This window comes from Wyeomyia smithii, chromosome 1 (genome assembly GCF_029784165.1).
Source record: "Wyeomyia smithii strain HCP4-BCI-WySm-NY-G18 chromosome 1, ASM2978416v1, whole genome shotgun sequence".
Lineage (NCBI taxonomy): Eukaryota > Metazoa > Arthropoda > Insecta > Diptera > Culicidae > Wyeomyia > Wyeomyia smithii.
Window position 1 is genome coordinate 126,645,712 of NC_073694.1, and position 17,426 is coordinate 126,663,137.

Sequence of the window (17,426 nt, forward strand, 5' to 3'; positions counted from 1 at the left end):
CAGGGATCATAGTATTTTGAACATAGAGAATCAATTACCTGAAAAGAAACAAAAACTAACGATAATTGAGTATACACCAAATTCGATCTCAAACACATCATTTAGTAAATTAGAAGCCATTGATAAATCAGCTGTTCGTTTCGTACTAAGTATGCACATGAAGAACAATTTTATCCGGAAGGATGTTTATGAGATTCAAAAACATGTCTCTGCTATGTTTAATGAAGTTGCTCACCTTTTGCTAGAGCTGGACAGGCAATTTAACGAACCAGAGAAGGAATTCAATTTTAAGTGTTACATATCTAAGCTAAAGAAAATGTTTTCCTTTATAAGTACTGATAACATTTTTTTCAAATATTTGAATACAAACGAAGGATTTCAATTACCTAAAATGGTTACTATTGAAAATGATAGTATTAATCGAACACTAGCCGGTACGGTAGATGATTTAGATACTGAACAAAATTGTAGTTATTTAATGTTAAAGTCTCTTGAGTATCAAATTAAAAGTTTTTCCCAATGTGAGGATTTGTTGGAAAAAACTGTTTTCAACACAACGAAACTGGAAAAATCCGTTGATATTTTAAATTTTGTTGCTGCCAGTAAATGGAAACAAATCAGAGAAAAATACGAAAATGATGTAATAATACCAATATGGTTATACAGTGATGAATTTAAATTCAACGACACTCAAAGTTCACACAGTAACAGGAACTCAACATGTGGCATATATTACAATTTCACAACTTTCCCTTAAGAATTTCAGGGAAAGTTATGTAATATTTTCGTGGCAGGTATGTTAAAGAAGGTAGATATCAAAACGTTGGGATTCAATAAGTTGATATCAGCACTCGTAGACAAATTTGAAGAACTAGAAGAAGTTGGAATCACATTTACGCTGAATGGTCGAGAAACTGTGGTACGGTTCGTACTGTGTTTAGTTCAAGGTGATAATTTGGGAATGCATACAATGCTGCATTTATCACACAGTTTCAATGCTACGTTCTACTGCCGTTTTTGCAGGAGGCCGAAAGAGTTACTTAAACGCGACGTTAAGGAACATATTATAATTAATCAACATAGCGATTATAATTAATTAATTATAATTAATCAACATAGCGAAACTATCTCAGTATCTCAGTCATTGTCTGTTGCACTTCTTGAGCTGCGGATCAACTTCCTTTGTGGTCCGTAGTTATTTTGCAATTTCTAAGTTAAATTGACAAAGTTTATCAGTTTTGGTCTCTGTGGAAAATTACAAGAGCACAGTGTTTTTTTTTTTTTATAACTCTAATATTTATTTAGGCCCAACCGCGAAGCATAACGGGGCCGAATGTCTTTTGGAGTAGGAAAAGCCAGCTTGAGTAGAGCCTGTATCCCGACTGCTCCTCCTCAAACAGGCATAAAAACCCTCTCATCTTTTCTTTTTTATAAATACAATTTAAAAATACATGTCATTTAAACCTACGACTAACAATAACATTAAATTTCTTCTCTATGTTAAATATCAATTCTTAATACTATTCATTGAGGTGTGATGGTTCCTTATCTCTTCGAAATCAAAACTTATACCTAAGTTTGGTGGATCATGTCTCTCAGAAAGAAGCAATGATTCATGTTTCTAAAAAAGAATAACACAAGAAAGAAGAAAAAAGGAACAGAATTAGTGTGAAACTTTTTGAGGGTAGTTGTGTTGGGAAAAATAAGCAGAAACAGCAAGGAGATAATCAAATTTGATATTTGATATCTTTTAAAAAGTCATAAATAGGTATTACAAGCGCGGGGTTGCGGCTAGCAAGCGCATCCCGTACCTGAATCGTAGACGTCACTTTCTGTTTTTTGAGAGAATCTTTAAGCTTGGTCCTTGCTCTATGATACTTTGGGCATACGAAAACTATGTGGTCGATGTCTTCGTATCCTCCACATTCGCACATATTACTATCGACCAAGTTAATTCGATAGAGGTGTGCGTTTGCAACATAGTGATTGGACATTAGGCGCGGAATAACTCGAATGAAATCCCGAGTTAAATCTAACCCTTTGAACCAAGCTTTTGTAGACACTTTGGGCGAGATCGAGTGCATTCATCGCCCAAGGTCGTCTTTATCCCACCTTTCCTGCCAGTTTGCCAGGGCCATTTGTCGAGGCAGGTGAAGATACTCGGTATAGGTGATCGGTCTATCAAATATATCTCCTTCCATGGCACCCCTTTTCGCTAATAGATCAGCTTCTTCATTGCCTGGGATTGAGCAATGAGAGGGGACCCACACAAAGCAGATAATGAAAGACCGATCAACCAGCACTTCTAATATCCGTCTAATTTCTGGGAGGAAATAGGACGGGTGCTTGACCGGTTTAATCGATCGGAGAGCTTCGATAGAACTGAGGCTGTCCGAAAAGATGAAATAATTGCCTGGTGTCTTGAGCTCGATAATTCGCAGCGAATTGTGTATGGCAGCCAATTCAGCTACGTATATGGAGCAAGGTTGTGCCAATTTGCGGGATATGCGATGATCCGTGTTGAAAACGCCATATCCGGAATGTCCATCCATTACAGATCCGTCCGTGAAGAAGGAACTATCTTCTGGAAGGTGACCAAATTTTGCCGAAAATATTGATGGCACAACTGTTGGTCTGAGGTGTTCGGGGATTCCATGGATTTCATGTTTCATCGTCAAATCAAATACAACAGAAGAATTGTTAAGCGATGGTGAAATCTCACGGTATGGAGCAACAGCCGAAGGGTTTATCTCCATTGACATGAACCGCTGGTATACTGACATACAGGGTTTTTGAACAATTTCCAAACATTTCTCATAGTTCTCGATTAGCATTGGGTTTGCTATCTCCGATCTGATGAGAAAACGGAGAGCCAGCTCGAAAAGCCTCACTTTAAGTGGTAGTACTCCCGCAATGACCTCTAGAGACATGGTATGTGTCAATTGCATGCAACCTAGAGCGATACGCAAACAACGGTATTGTATCCTCTCTAGCTTCAGCATGTGTGAAGCTGCGACACCTCTGAAGCATATGCTGCCGTATTCTATTACGGGCAGAATCGTGGTTTGGTAGAGTCGTATCAAGTCCTCTGGATGAGCTCCCCATGTGGTTCCTGTTACCATCCTAAGAAAATTAATTCTCGGTTGGCATCTTTGTTTCAGGTAATTGATATGTTTTTCCCATGTGCACTTAGAGTCATACCATACTCCTAGATACTTGAAGCTAGGTGACTGAGTGATGGGTTTTCCGGACAGAAGTAGCTCGAAACGAGGTGGTGGTCGCTTCTTTGAAAAGATTACCATCTCCGTTTTTTCAAGCGAGAATTGGATTCCAAGACAACTGGCCCAACCGGTCAGATTATCTAGCGTATTTTGCAGGCTGTTTTTTCATGTCTTCAGTTAGATTCGCCGTGACTGATACAACGCAGTCGTCAGCTAACTGGCGCATTGTGCAGCCGTCCGTCAAGCATGTGTCGATGTCACTGATGAAGAAGTTGTACAACAGCGGACTCAGACAAGAGCCTTGGGGGAGACCCATGTAGCTTGTTCGTGTTATTGTTGAAGAACCGTGGTTGAAAAGTAAATGCTTTTCAGACAGCAGGTTGATCAAAAAGTTTGTCAATATAGGGGAGAATCCTCTTTGATGCAGTTTCTCGGAAAGAATTTCGATTGAAACTGAATCAAATGCGCCTGTGATATCCAAGAAAACCGAAGTCATTTGTTGTTTGCTGCCAAGAGCCATTTCCGCTTCTGTGGCTAGCAATGCCAGGCAATCGTTAGGGCCCTTGCCCCTACGAAAGCCGAACTGGGTCTCTGATAGTTGGTTAGTTGATTCTGCCCAGTTGTCGAGCCTACGCAGGATCATTTTTTCCAGCAATTTGCGTATGCATGAGAGCGTTGCAATCGGCCTGTACGAGCGATGATCTGCAGCAGGTTTGTCTGGCTTTTTGATAGCGATAATCTTAACCTGTCTCCAACCTTTCGGGACCATATTGTTCCTGATAAGTGTATTGAACAGTTTAAGAAATCGTATCTTGGCCGAATCCGGCAGGTTTTTCATCAAATTAAATTTGATCCTGTCCGGTCCTGGAGCCTTGTTCCTGCAAGACGCGAGGGCAATTGAAAATTCCAGCATTGAAAATTCTGGTTCTTCAATCGCTGTTGTGTCTCTGAATTTCTGCTGTGATGGGACAGCATCTGGGCAGCATACCTTTTTCGCGAAATCATATATCCAACGTTCAGAGTATTCATTAGCCTCATTGTTGTCGGACCTATTGCGCATTTTCCGAGCCGTATTCCAGAGGTAGCTCATAGAAGCATCTCTGGGTAACGTGCTTATGAAATTTTGCCAGTACGATCTTTTTTTCAGCTTGTGTAGTTTAGACTGTTTCAGTTCCAGCTCTCTAAACTGATCAAAAAGTTGAATGGAATGATCTTTCCTGAATGCTATGTATGCTGCTTTTAGAGTTTTTTTCATCTCGGTGCATTCTTTGTCCCACCATTGTTTGTTAGGACGAACTTTCAACTTTTTCTCAGGGGCGGGCCTCGTCTGAGATTGCAATGCGCTATCTAAAACTAATGTTGCAAGGAAGTTGTATTCGTCGGATGGAGAAAGCTCTTCGTTTGTTTCGAGCCCCTGGGATATTATGTTCGAGAATTTTTCCCAATCAATATTCCGGGTGAGATCATACTCTACTTCGACTGTGGTAGCAGACTGGAGCCTGCTCATAATCGAAATACTTATTGGCAAATGGTCGCTACCATGGGGATCTTGAATAATCTCCCATTTACAATCCAAAGCTATTGAGGAGGAACACATAGACAAGTCTAAAGTGCTCTCTCGTACTGGAGGCCTTGCTATTCTTGTAGCTAGCCCAGGTATATTCAATAGGGTCATATCGAACTCGTCTAGTAAGCTTTCAATAAGAATAGCCCGGCTATCATCTCCAGGTGCTCCCCACGCCATACTGTGAGAATTGAAGTCTCCCAAAAGAGGGCGTGGTGTCGGAAGCAGTTCCGTTATTTGTGCTGGCTGCAGCCGATTAATATTAGCTCTGGGTGGAATGTAGACTGATGCTTACCCAACATGCAAATTTTTGGAAGCCAAGCCGAAATCATACTTTTAAGAGCATCGGATAGACCAAAAGTGGTGAATATCCATTCAACAATCATTTTGAATGAAATACGTCCATCAGAAGACGGTATTTCTGGTTCCGATGACAACTTAGCTGTGGGAGCAGCTTGTTTCCCTGGGAGTTTGGGAAATTCTTTGTCGCAATCAACCTTAAAACCTGGTGGTGGCGCTTTAGCATTTTGCTCAAGGGCGGGACCACGTGGGGTATCATTATGCGTCTTCTTCTGCTCCTTTTTAGGGAGTTTAGGAGAAGATGCACTTGGCCGTTTTCGCACAGCTCCGGTTGACGGCAGAGGTTGATAGTCCTCTTCATCATCATTGGAATCAACGTTCTCCAAACTGGAGTAACGATTTTCCTCCTGCTGTAACGCAGTCTTTAGCATCTGTGCGAAGGACTGCTTACTGCGTAGTTTGGTCGATTTTTTTAGTGCGTCAGAGCGTTGTTTGTATTTTGCACAAGTTTCAATTTTGTGTGGGTCGCCACCACATAGAGAGCATTTTACCTCCTGTTCGCTACAAGCGTGGTTACTTTCTTTAGTTTCCCCACACTTGCAGCATTTAGTTTTGTTGCTGCAGTAGGTTTTTGTGTGCCCTAGCTGCAGACAATTTGTACACGACATGACTTTTGGGATGAAAAGTCGTACCGGTAATCGAAGCTTGTACAGCTCGAAAAAATCGGGGAGCACTTTTCCTTCGAAAGTTACTCTAAAAGAGTCATTCGGGGAGTAGTTGCCCATGTTGTTCTTAGAGTACATTCTCCTGCACTCTAGAATTTAAATTTTCGGAAGATTTGGATTTTTAAAATACCCAAATCCTTTCATAACTTCTTCCTCTGTGAGATCGGGTTCTGTTATTACGCCCTCGATCTCGATTGCGCGTGCCGGAATATATACCCGGTATTCAATTGTAAAGTTTTGATCTTCGACGACCGCATTTGCATGTCCGAGATCAGAAAAAGTCGCTTTTAATTTATCAGCTTTGACTTTATAAACCTCAATCAAGCTGCTGTATTTTGTGCGGAGAGCTTTACAGATCTGCACAACCTTGAGGGGTTTGTTTTTTGGCCGGAAAAATACTACCCAGCGGAGCCCGGGTTGACCCTCCTGGTACTTTTTAACCCGCGTTGGCGCACCAGTGGGTGTAGTAACCAAAGCTGTTTTGCGAGGTCTTTTGCGCTTTTTCATAACGCCAAAGAACTCACCATTGTTATTTTCGGGTATTTCCGAAAAGTCCATCCCGGACTCATCCACTTCAGAGGAAGATGAAAGGTCCGGGGTGATAGACAGTCCACCTACCGCCATTTACGGTCGTGAACTGTCTGTTCTCAAATGTTATCAAATGCACAGTTTTAATATGAATGTAAAGGTAATCACTTTATATAAAGAAAGAAATACAATGGGGGATAGGAATTTATATATATGTAAATATAAAATACTGCAGAATGTGTGAATGAATGTATATAAAGGAATAAGAGAGAGAATGAAAGCACTTATCTTGTATGTAGATGTAATTCGCTTGCACCGGTCGCGTTGCCGCTGCACTGAATGAACGCTGAGCGGCAGCGCCCGGAGCACAGTGTTCCGAAATAGTGCGCGATAATCAAGAAGTGCTTTAAAAGCTTTATCACCCTTATTCTTGTTTACGGCCGTATCGCTTTCGTACGAAAGCAGCAGCGGCGTACGAATGCGATACGAACACATACGAATCCGATTCGTTCTAACCAATTCGAGCTTTCGAACATCGTTGCTTTCGTACGAACGTGCCATTCTTGTTTACGTACGTATGCGTATCCGTATTCTTTTTGCTCTCGTTCGCAAACGTCAGTCAAAAGTTGCGAATAGCATTGGGCGATACGACGGAGAGTATCGATGCTTCAGTATTGATACCCGAAGAACCAAAAGTATCGAGATACTCAATATATCGGTCAAAAAGTATCGATACCAGAAGTATCGATACTATAGCTGAGATCATTTTTTGAATTTTTGATAAATACATTTACTCAGGGTGGCCACTTTACCGGAAAAACGGGAAAAGCGGGAAAAAGCCGGGAATTTTAAATCACCGGGAAAAAAATACGGGAAAATCGGGAAATTAGGCTCCACGCCGGGAAAATCATCCTCCTTCATGTCTGTCGCTTTATTTGTTCAACAGTTTCTGAGGAAATGTCAACATGAGACCCTGTTTTTTTTATGTTTACCTAATGATTCTGCCGGATAGGGGAAAGCTGGTTGTTGGTTTCAGTTAAAGTCGACAGCGGCTTCGCAGCAAGATCTGCGTCAAATAAAATCAGGCTTGATCAGGTGGATAAATTTACTGTTCCGTAACATATATTGTCAGATTTTAAAGAAGTCAAAAAGTTATCAGCGTCGCGGGAGGCGTATTGAAACTTCTTGTTAATAGTGTTCGACATCGCATCGGGGAGAATCCGGTCAAAAGTCAAATAGGACCGGAAACTTCGAGTCTCGATTTTATTTCGAACCGGACCGGAACGGAGCTACCCGGTTTGTACTTCCCGATTTTTGGTATGATTTTAACCACAAGCAGCAAAAAAAAATTTTTTTATTCTGTGTTGGACCTTTTGACTACTTGATTTTGTTGGGGAAAGACGCCACCTTGAAGAGCTATTTGTTAAAGATTTCTCAGATTTTTTCTATATCAAAAACAAACAGTAGCTAAATAATTTTTTTTTTCAAATTGTTTATTCAGAGTGTCAGTTGAATTTATTTTACGGACCATGAGAAAATTTCTTATACATTACATTGACCCCAGCTCGAAAATTTTAAAGTCCCAGGATCGAAGTTTTTCGAAAAAAAAAATTGTTTTGAAATAACAGATCTCAACGTTTCATGCATTTTGCGTAATGCATCTAGACAGTTTCATGTGCATTTTTTTCATTGGTCACTCTGAGGCTCTTCTTCCCAAAATCCGCTTGAAGTTTTGCCTGAGGACATTTTTCTAGAAGACAAAAACTCTATGCCCCAACTCTTGAATTCATCCCACGCATTTCATTGGCATCCTGATACAGAAGCACTGCCAGCTCGAGAGAAGGTTGACAGAGAAAGATGCAGAAGGAAGCAAAAAAGCGCGAGAAGGCAAAGATTGTCAACGATTTGGAGATAAAGAGGGCGAAAATTGTGCAGCAGATCACCATGAAGGTACTTGCTAAAGTCGACAAACAGCTGAACACGATGAAGGAGGAATGTTTTTCATAGTTTTGTAACACTATTTTTGCAAGGCACAAATAAGCATGTGAAAATTGATTTTTTTCTCATATGTTTTAAAAATAAAACACCGGGAAATTTCACTAAATATCATCGGGAAAACCGGGAAAAAACCGGGAAATTGAAAATTGATATTGAGTGGCCACCCTGAATTTACTGAAAACCAGTATTCGATTCAGTGATTCGCGAAAATACAGCAAAACTATTTGCTGAACAGAAAACAGTAAATGAATGGTTGCTGGAATCCAGCAAAAGAATTGATATGTCAAAAAATTTACGTCAAGCTGTCATTAGTAAAACGCGCCAAATCGCTGTGCAGCTGGTACGGGATCATCGCTAAGCTCCTGATAACGAATATGGGACCATAGCTAAGTCCTTGTTGGGCTAGATGAACTTAAAAGTTGAAATGATAATCATACATCTCTAGTTCAACAGTAATTTGCCTATGATCCGATGGGCGGATGGAATCTGGTGCCTGACGGAAACATGGTTCCCTTGAATTAACTGGTTAACCAGGAAATTGATTTATGCTTTGCTGAATGAACAGCAAATTGTCATAGCTGACAACCAGCAAGTTGTATTTTGTTTTACCGAACATGCAGCAAACGATCTGTCACTTTTATGCAATTGAGCATTACTGAATAATTAGCAAATTTCATTTTGCTGAACAGATTGCTGGAAGCACAGCACACCAAAAATCAGCAAAATTTTGGTGGTTTCCAGCAATGAAAATTTGATATGCCGACTTTTTGTTGTTTTTCTGGTATCTATCCGCATTCTCTACACACCAAATTTTCATTGCTGGAAACCAGCAAAATTTTGCTGATTTTTGGTGTGCTGTGTTTCCAGCAATCTGTTCAGCAAAATGAAATTTGCTGATTATTCAGTAATGCTCAATTGCATAAAAATGACAGATCGTTTGCTGCATGTTCAGTAAAACCAAATACAAATTGCTGATTGTCAGCTTTGACAATTTGCTGTACATTCAGCAAAGCATAAATCAATGTACTGGTTAACCAGTTAGTTCAAGGGAACCATGTTTCTCTCAGGCACCAGTTTCCATCCGCCCATCGGATCATAGCCAAATTACTGTTGAACTAAAGATGTATGATTATCATTTCAACCTTTAAGTTCATCTAGCCCAACAGTGACTTAGCTATGGTCCCATATCCGCTATCAGGAGCTTAGAGATGATCCCGTACCAGCTGCACAGCGATTTGGCGCGTTTTACTAATGTCAGCTTGACGTAAAATATTTTGACATATCAATTCTTTCGCTGGATTCCAGCAAACATTCATTTACTGTTTTCTGTTCAGCAAATAGATTTGCTGTATTTTTGCGAATCACTGAATCGATTACTGGTTTTCAGTAAATTTATCAATGAAATACTGGTTTACAGCAAAAATAAAATTACTGAACGAAATTCAGTAAATTGTAGAACTGAATTACAGTAAACTTTTGAAAAAAATGCTGTGATTCAGTAAACAAGTGATTTGCTGATACACTTTCAGCAATGTACTTTGCTGAACCATAAAGAGAATTTTTGGTGTGTAGAGCAGCATGAATCAAATGACTTCACAAACAAATACATACAGGTAATGCAGAAATTCTGAGCTTTGGCAAACAAATGAATTAAACAACTTATATCTTCAAGATTTGTATTCACTGGCCCAATGGGCTGTGAAGCTCCCGTCTTATTTGTATAAATTATTGACACACTTCCATATTAATTGATGAGGAAGTTGATGACATAAAAAAGTTAGATATGTCAGCGAAAACAAGATAGTGAAGTCTACCGCTGAATTTTTCTAACTAATAAATATTGCAATTTTTTCTTCACTTGTACTCTAACTTGTGTCGACGGAAAGCATGAGTTAGTTTCCGCTTGCAAATATTCGATCTGAACAGTGTAACCAGAAAACTTATATTTGTTTTTAAAATACAGTCAAATTTCGCTCGTTGGGCTATGTTTAGTTGGGCTACGTTTTAGTTGGGCTCCCGCTCGTTGGGTTATAGCCCAACTAAATCGAAGCCAAACATCATTTCTGATAACGTTGAATTTCGTTTGAGGGGTTTGTGGATGCATTTTAACGCAGAAAGTAGAATTAATTGAAATAAAAACAAATGAAGCTGAGTATAAATGTAGACAAACAATATTTTAATCAATTGTCAGAGAAACAATACTTTCAAAAATAGGCATAGCTCTACGTTGCATTATTAAGGCACAAAACTTATTTGTGCCTTAATAATGCAACGTAGAGCTATGCCTATTTTTGAAAGTATTTGAGAACACGTTATTATTGAGCACTCCTTTTTGGCTTTAAATGTGTGGCTTAAGTAAAACAAATTTCGAATTTGGCCCTATGCTGCGTTTGGCTCAGATTTTGACAGTTCGTTTGGCTCACAACATTCTCTCTATCTATTTCTCCATCTAAAGCCTGTAGTACACTCTTTGTCTAATGGTCAAATTTTTGACCTTCTGACATAATGGTCTAATTTATTTGACATCATGGTTGTTGTTTGCCCGTGTTTGCCTCATGTTAAAATTGGAGAGTGACAAATAATTATCTTCGACCAAATTTTTATCTGTCAAAAAATGCCAAATATTTGACGCTTGGTCAAAGAGTGTAATACAGGCTTAAGTTTTGCTAGTGCAAATAGACTTGTGCGATACTTATACTGACAGTGGCAGCTTTTCAGTGGTTCCAGCTCGTATCAACTAGCTGGCATCTCCATCCGATTTGCTTTGCTTTATCGCAGCCAACATCGCAGCGGCTCTACGATGTGTGGGCTCCACTGACGCTGACAGACAGCGTAACATAGCGTATCAAAAGTGGCGGTGATCTCGTGTACACATTGAGATGTTAGCCCTTGTAACATGTCAGCTAGCTGGTCCGTATGCATAAAAGAATATCGATACAAATATCGCGGTTTTCAGTATCGATACGGTCGAGTATCGGACGCTTGTGTATCGATCCAAAAAATCGAAATATCGTCTCAAAAGTATCGATATTTCCGATACCGATACAATATCGCCCATTGCTAGTTGCGAATCGCTGTACGAATCGCCGGCGCCGGTAGTTTTTTCTCGTTTTTCTGCTGTTTTGTGCAAGTTTTATTTTTTGAAAAATCGAATAAGCCGAAGAAAATTTGTTTTGTGAAGTGTGTGCAACATTTGCGGTAATCGATTTCTAAAAATTTTCCAGTTTTGGGAACAGAATACCGCCCGTCGAAAGTTGCGGATGGCTGTACGAATCGCCGTCGCCACGGGTTTTTCTCGTTTTGTGTTTTTGAAAAATCATTTGGCTGAAGAAAATTTCTAGCTATGCGAAATGTGTGCAACATTTTCAAGAAAAACATTTGTGACATAAATTTTTAAAAAAGTTTCCAGTTTTGCAAACGGAGCAGCAACGTTAGTCAAAAATTGTGGATCGCTATACGAATCTTTTTACAAATCGCCGGCGCCGGTAGGTTTTTCTCTTTTTTTTTTTTGCTGTTTTGTGTTAGTTAACTGGAAAAATCGAATGAGCCGAAGAAAATTTATTTAGTGGATTGTTTAATAAATAAACGTTATCGATTTTCTAAAATTCATTTTGGTAACGGAACGGAACATCAAAGTCAGTCGAAAGTTGCGAATCGCCAGCGCCGGTAGTTTTTCCTCGTTGTTTCGCTGCTTGGTGTTGGTTCTTTGAAAAAAATTGAATAAGTTGAAGAAAATTTGTTGTTTCGTGAAGTGTGTGCAACATCCAGAAAAACATCCAGGATTTGTGACAATCGATTTTTAAAATCTTCAGTTTTAGAAACGGAACACCGTTAGTCGAAAGTTGCGGAAACGAATGTACGAATCGCCGTCGTCGCGGGTTTGTTTCTCGTTTTCCTGCTGTTTTGTGTAAGGTTTTTTTTTTGAAAAATGGCCGAAGAAAATTTCTAGTTTAGCGAAGTTTGTGTAACATTTTCAAGAAAAACATTTGTGACAATGGATTTTTTAAAATCTAAATGAATCGCTATACGTATCTCTCTACAAATCGACGGCGCCGGTACTTTTTTCTCGTTTTTTGCAAGTTGCAAATGTTTGTACAAATCGCTGTCGCCGCGGGATGCTTTGGTTGTTTTGTGTGAAAAAATCGAATAAGTTGGACATTATTGTTCTAGTGAAATGTTCAGTGCTAAGAAACCATGCGGTAATTAATTTAAAAAATGTTGGAAATTGAGCACAGCCGATAGAAATTGATTGAGGTTTGCCGTTAGTTCTGGGAGAATGGCGATAAAAAATTCATAAGTCGCTACCATAAATGTACTAATTATCAATAATCTGCCGAAAATTTGGATCGTCGGGAACAGCAAAAAGTCAACCACCAAGTAGATTCTGATTGGCGCAGATAGTTGACTGGGTAACAGGATATAGGATAATCAATTTAACATTACTTAAGTGATATAGATGCCGATGTGTATACTAGGTAATTAGTTCGATTAAAAGTGTTGGAAACTAATAATGTTTAATTTTATTGATATGCAGGAATAATCGATCAGGAGCTACTGGAAATTACTTAAAGTCAAATCGAATCACGATTCTCCTTCCGACAAATATTTATACTTGCTATGAGAGATAACTTTGCTGGGTAAGCTGTTTTAACGGTTTTAAATTAAGGTTTTTTTTGTTTATTACATTATTAGCATAACTGTTTCATGTTCTTGTTTTCGTAGGAGACTAAGAATACAACAAAGGAACCAATTCCCTCGGATGCTTCACAAAACCGCGTGCTACAATTCAGAGAGCTGGTTCCGTTTAGTGTTGATCAAAATACAAATGCCGTATAATTTAATTTAATTTTATCAATAATAATAATGAATTAATTTTAATTATTTTCATAATCGATTGTTATATATATCTAGTTATGGTTCTGACGTGAAGCACTTTGGTTTATCTCCCGGGAGCGTAAATTATTTAATAAAGGTGATTGACATTACAACGCAATCGCAAGTTCGAGTTTTTTCCCAGCAATAATTTTTTTTTAACAACAAGTTTAACGAAAGTATTCATATTTGTGATCGAAAAACTAGAAAAAAAGCCTATTTAGATCTAAAAAGATAAAAAATCAATCAACTGGTTCCAGAGGCGTCGCGTGGTTGATTTCGTCACATGTGCACCGAAAATTAATTTAAGTTCTTTTTCCTTAAATGAAAGAAGCAAATCAAACCTAAGTGATTGATGCTTTGAATTAAAGGGTGTCGCTAGTATGCTTACTTGTTTTTATAGGTTATTATATTTCGATAATTGCATATGCTCGGATATTAGAGAATAGTGTACCTGTGCAGTGCACAGGTGGACCCGACGCCATTAATTGGTTAAAAAATTATGGATGTTTGAAATAAAACACTGCGAATAAAGCCGTTTTTATTGGGCACCCTATTATTAGGTTTAATTAAATATTCACGATGTCAGCATTGCAAATTGTTTCTCTCAAAAAGTCGTTCAAAGATAGTTTTAATGTAACAATTTAAATAAAAGCAGTAAGAGCGAAAAATTAGTTTTTTGAATTTATATCAGTTATTTTCAAAGATAGAGAAACCCTTTCTTTTAAGTTGTTAATAATTAAAGCAGCTATAAAATCGTAGAACAACTTTTTCTACTAACCATAAAGATAAAAAAGCTAGATAGGATATCCGTTCTATTATCGACAGGTTTTATCTATTAGCGTCGGGGGGGGGGGGGTAAATGATGTCCTAGAGCGTCAGTTTCTTGCATGATGGCTCATCAAAATGCAGAACGTCTTTCTGCAAAAGGTAAGTTCTCTATGACTTCATTAACCCCCCGGACGATAATTGGACAAACCTGACGACAATAGAGCCGATACCCTACTTATTTTATCGAAAATTCACTCTTATTTCTGATCATTCTTCAATAAGCGCTTTATCATAAGTACCGTGGAATGGGGTGAATTTGATCAGTGGGATGAAATTGATCAGTGGGGTGAAATTGATCACCTGAAAATTCGGAATAAAAATTCTAATCACACGATACTAATCTTACAACACTAGGCAATGTTTACGTGTCATAAAATGTAACTTTTGAAAAATCCACATACCTGTCAAAGTTAACTCTTGCATGCCCAGTGCAGTTTCACAAATTTTCGAAAAATTCTTCTAACTCAGTCAAAACTCAATCAAATTTAATCAAACAAGTTTCCAAATATCAAAAATAGTATTGAATTTACTTAAAGTAATCTAAATTAAGGGTTAATTACGTTAAATTTGGAGAAGTGAGTAAAGTTTGATAAAAGCTCAAAATATATTTTTCAACAATGATTATTTCATACCATCAAAGTAATATCACAGATAACAAACATCCAAGCTAGAACAAAAAACTCCAGAAATCGTGTGTAAGATTTCAAATTCTTACTCGTTTGGAATGCTAACGACATCTTCCTGCAACTTGCGACTTTAACCACTTTAGTGATGGCAGCGCTGGTTTACGGTCGAAGCTGCCAGACGCATGAAAATTCTTACAGATTATACAGTCGCTGTTTATGCAACGATATAACATAGATTTTGTGAGGTTTATGTATTTATTTTTTCAAACCAACACTAAAACAAACAAATTTATCGCAAATATACAGAGGGATTGAATAAATAAGTCGATAATGTACACATTACGACTGCTCAAAATTTCTACATTTAAAAACGGCAACCATTCTCATTGCGATAATATCGATAAAAGCTGGAAAACTATCGATTTTATCGAATCATTGACCACTAAGTGTTCTTAGCGCCATCATACTGCGTATTGCGACATGCTAAAAAACCGTTGCGTCTTTTTACACATGAAGCAAAGTTAGCTTGGATATCTGTTATCTGTGGTAATATGGATGAATTCGCAGAAAACTATAAAGATTTTCATTTCAGAGCTAGTTTTTGAACTTTTGCAACAAACCAAATTGAAATCGATCTAACGGTGATCAAATGAGCGCAAGTTTAGCAAACTGCAGCTTAGGAACCACAATGAATAATTTTTAACCTGAAATATCGTTATTTTCGTTTCCAAACTAACTGTGGTTGATATTTTCCAGTTCAGGAATCATCATATATCATGAACATATAGAAAAAGAGCACATTTCCAATAGAATGTATGGATTTTGAGGGTGATCAATTTCACCCCGATTTATCTCATAGTACCTCATAGAATTCTCGAATTTATTTCATGAAGTAGACGATGGAAATTTCACCAATAGCCATAGAGGATTTCGGGAGCACATAACAGTAATTGTTTTAAATATATACTACTAGCTGACCCGGCAAACTTCGTCTCGCCCTTTTTTGTGTTCAATTTAATGGTGCTTATTACGGGAGTCACTTCACGGTGAAACCAGAGTGAAGTGAACAAAATCCTATTACGGGACTCACGTAAGTGAGAAAAACGTCGCAAAGTGACATCTGCCGCGGAATCCGGGTTATTATGAGTGTCATAGCACCAATAATTCTAAACATTTCAAAGCCATTAATTCCTTGCGATTTGTTTATGGGGCCGCAAATAGGAGGGGAGGGGGTGTGTGCAATTTTCTTACGTTATCTTACAAGGGAGGGAGGGGGGTAAATTGATTATCTTACGTAAAAAAAATATTGTTAATGCTGCTGTTCAAATAACCATGTTCATGAAGGTGTGGACAGTAAAATTCCTAAAAAGGACTATTAACTCGAATAAGGACCGAAGGGGAAACGAAGTATTGTACTTGCTTCAGGATGATAAAACTAAAGTTAAAATCTAAATCTGCTGGCAGTAATATCTTACTAGGGGGGAGGGGGGTATCAAAAAAATCTTACAATGTCTTACGAGGGAGGGAGGGGGGTTGAGAAAGTGAAAAAATATGCTTACGTAATTATTGAACGGCCCCTATAGTCCTCTCACAATAGATCTACGATTCTGGTCGCAGTGAGGAAGTCCATACAGGAAATAATAATAGTCTGCAGATGCACGACGAATCAGCCATAGGATATGATCAAAGTCGAACGACAAATCGTTTGAATTGGTTGGTTTCATCGGAATGACAACGTCCTAGACTTTTGGCTTTTGTACATCACCTTTATTTTGATTAGGGTAAGGAACGGCTTAAGCAGTAGCGCCTATTTTAATCAGTCGAAGAAAACTGGCCTCAAACTCCTGCATTTTGATCAATATCGACAATTTCAATGATGGAAACGAAAACTTTGATTGTCTAGCTGCCTTACGAATATAAGTAATACCCTTAATCACAAAGAAATCTGTGAGCAATTGCAATTGAAACAAATCAACCTATATTGCAGCCATTCAGGAGCCACTTCAGGTGCTGAAAAAAAAAACACCTGCAAAACAGATGGAAACTGCTTAAAATAGGTTCGGGGTGATTGGAATAGTGACCCTCGATTCGTAACTTTGATTCACGATTGTCAAAGTTTGCTAACTTAGTTTTACAATCTGAAAACAAGTTCTGATAGAGAAAACGATAGCGAACAGATTGATATACTATTGTTTGATTTTCACCCAACACATTTCGAGTATTTCGTCTGAATACACAGGCGGTTCCTAAAGCTGCTTAAAATATGTTCCCTACCCTATATCCATATTGGTCATTTTCTTTTTTTTTTTGGTCATCGGTAATTTTTATCTGTTCTTGCATCAACCTGATTCCGGAAATACCCATATTGCGTGGTATTCAGTTATTTTCGTTGTTTTCCAGAAACTGCGAGTGGTCATCTTCGAATTCAAAATGGTGTTCAGGGTCAATGCTTGGCTTCTATGCATCATCTCAATTACGTAAATATCCATATTGAGAAGTGTTCGTTCATTTTTGGCAGTTTCCCAGTAGTTGCCATCTTACAATTCTAAATGGTGTCTGAGGTCAATTTTTAGCTCCCTGCATCATTCTGGTTCCGGAGATACTCATATTGGATGGAAATCGACCATTTTTGGCTGTTTTCCAGAAACCGGAAGTTGCCATCTTACAATTCAAACTGTGTCTGAGATCGATTTGTGGCTTCAGTGCATCATCACGATTCCGAAAATACCCATATTGGGTGGTATTAGGTCATTTTCCGCTG

The 17,426-nt window shown here is 38.4% G+C and overlaps 1 long non-coding RNA gene across 2 annotated transcripts; it reads left to right on the forward strand.

Annotated features, from left to right (window-relative positions):
• The first annotated feature begins 11,388 nt into the window (after window positions 1-11,388).
• On the forward strand, window positions 11,389-13,882 carry LOC129728513 (uncharacterized). 2 transcript variants are annotated; one of them, XR_008728649.1, is made up of 4 exons: window positions 11,415-11,534; window positions 11,826-12,811; window positions 12,871-12,973; window positions 13,059-13,882. It is a non-coding gene; the product is annotated as an uncharacterized LOC129728513 (long non-coding RNA). The 2 variants fall into 2 exon arrangements; XR_008728648.1 differs by having other exon boundaries at window positions 11,389-12,811.
• The last annotated feature ends 3,544 nt before the right edge of the window (window positions 13,883-17,426 follow it).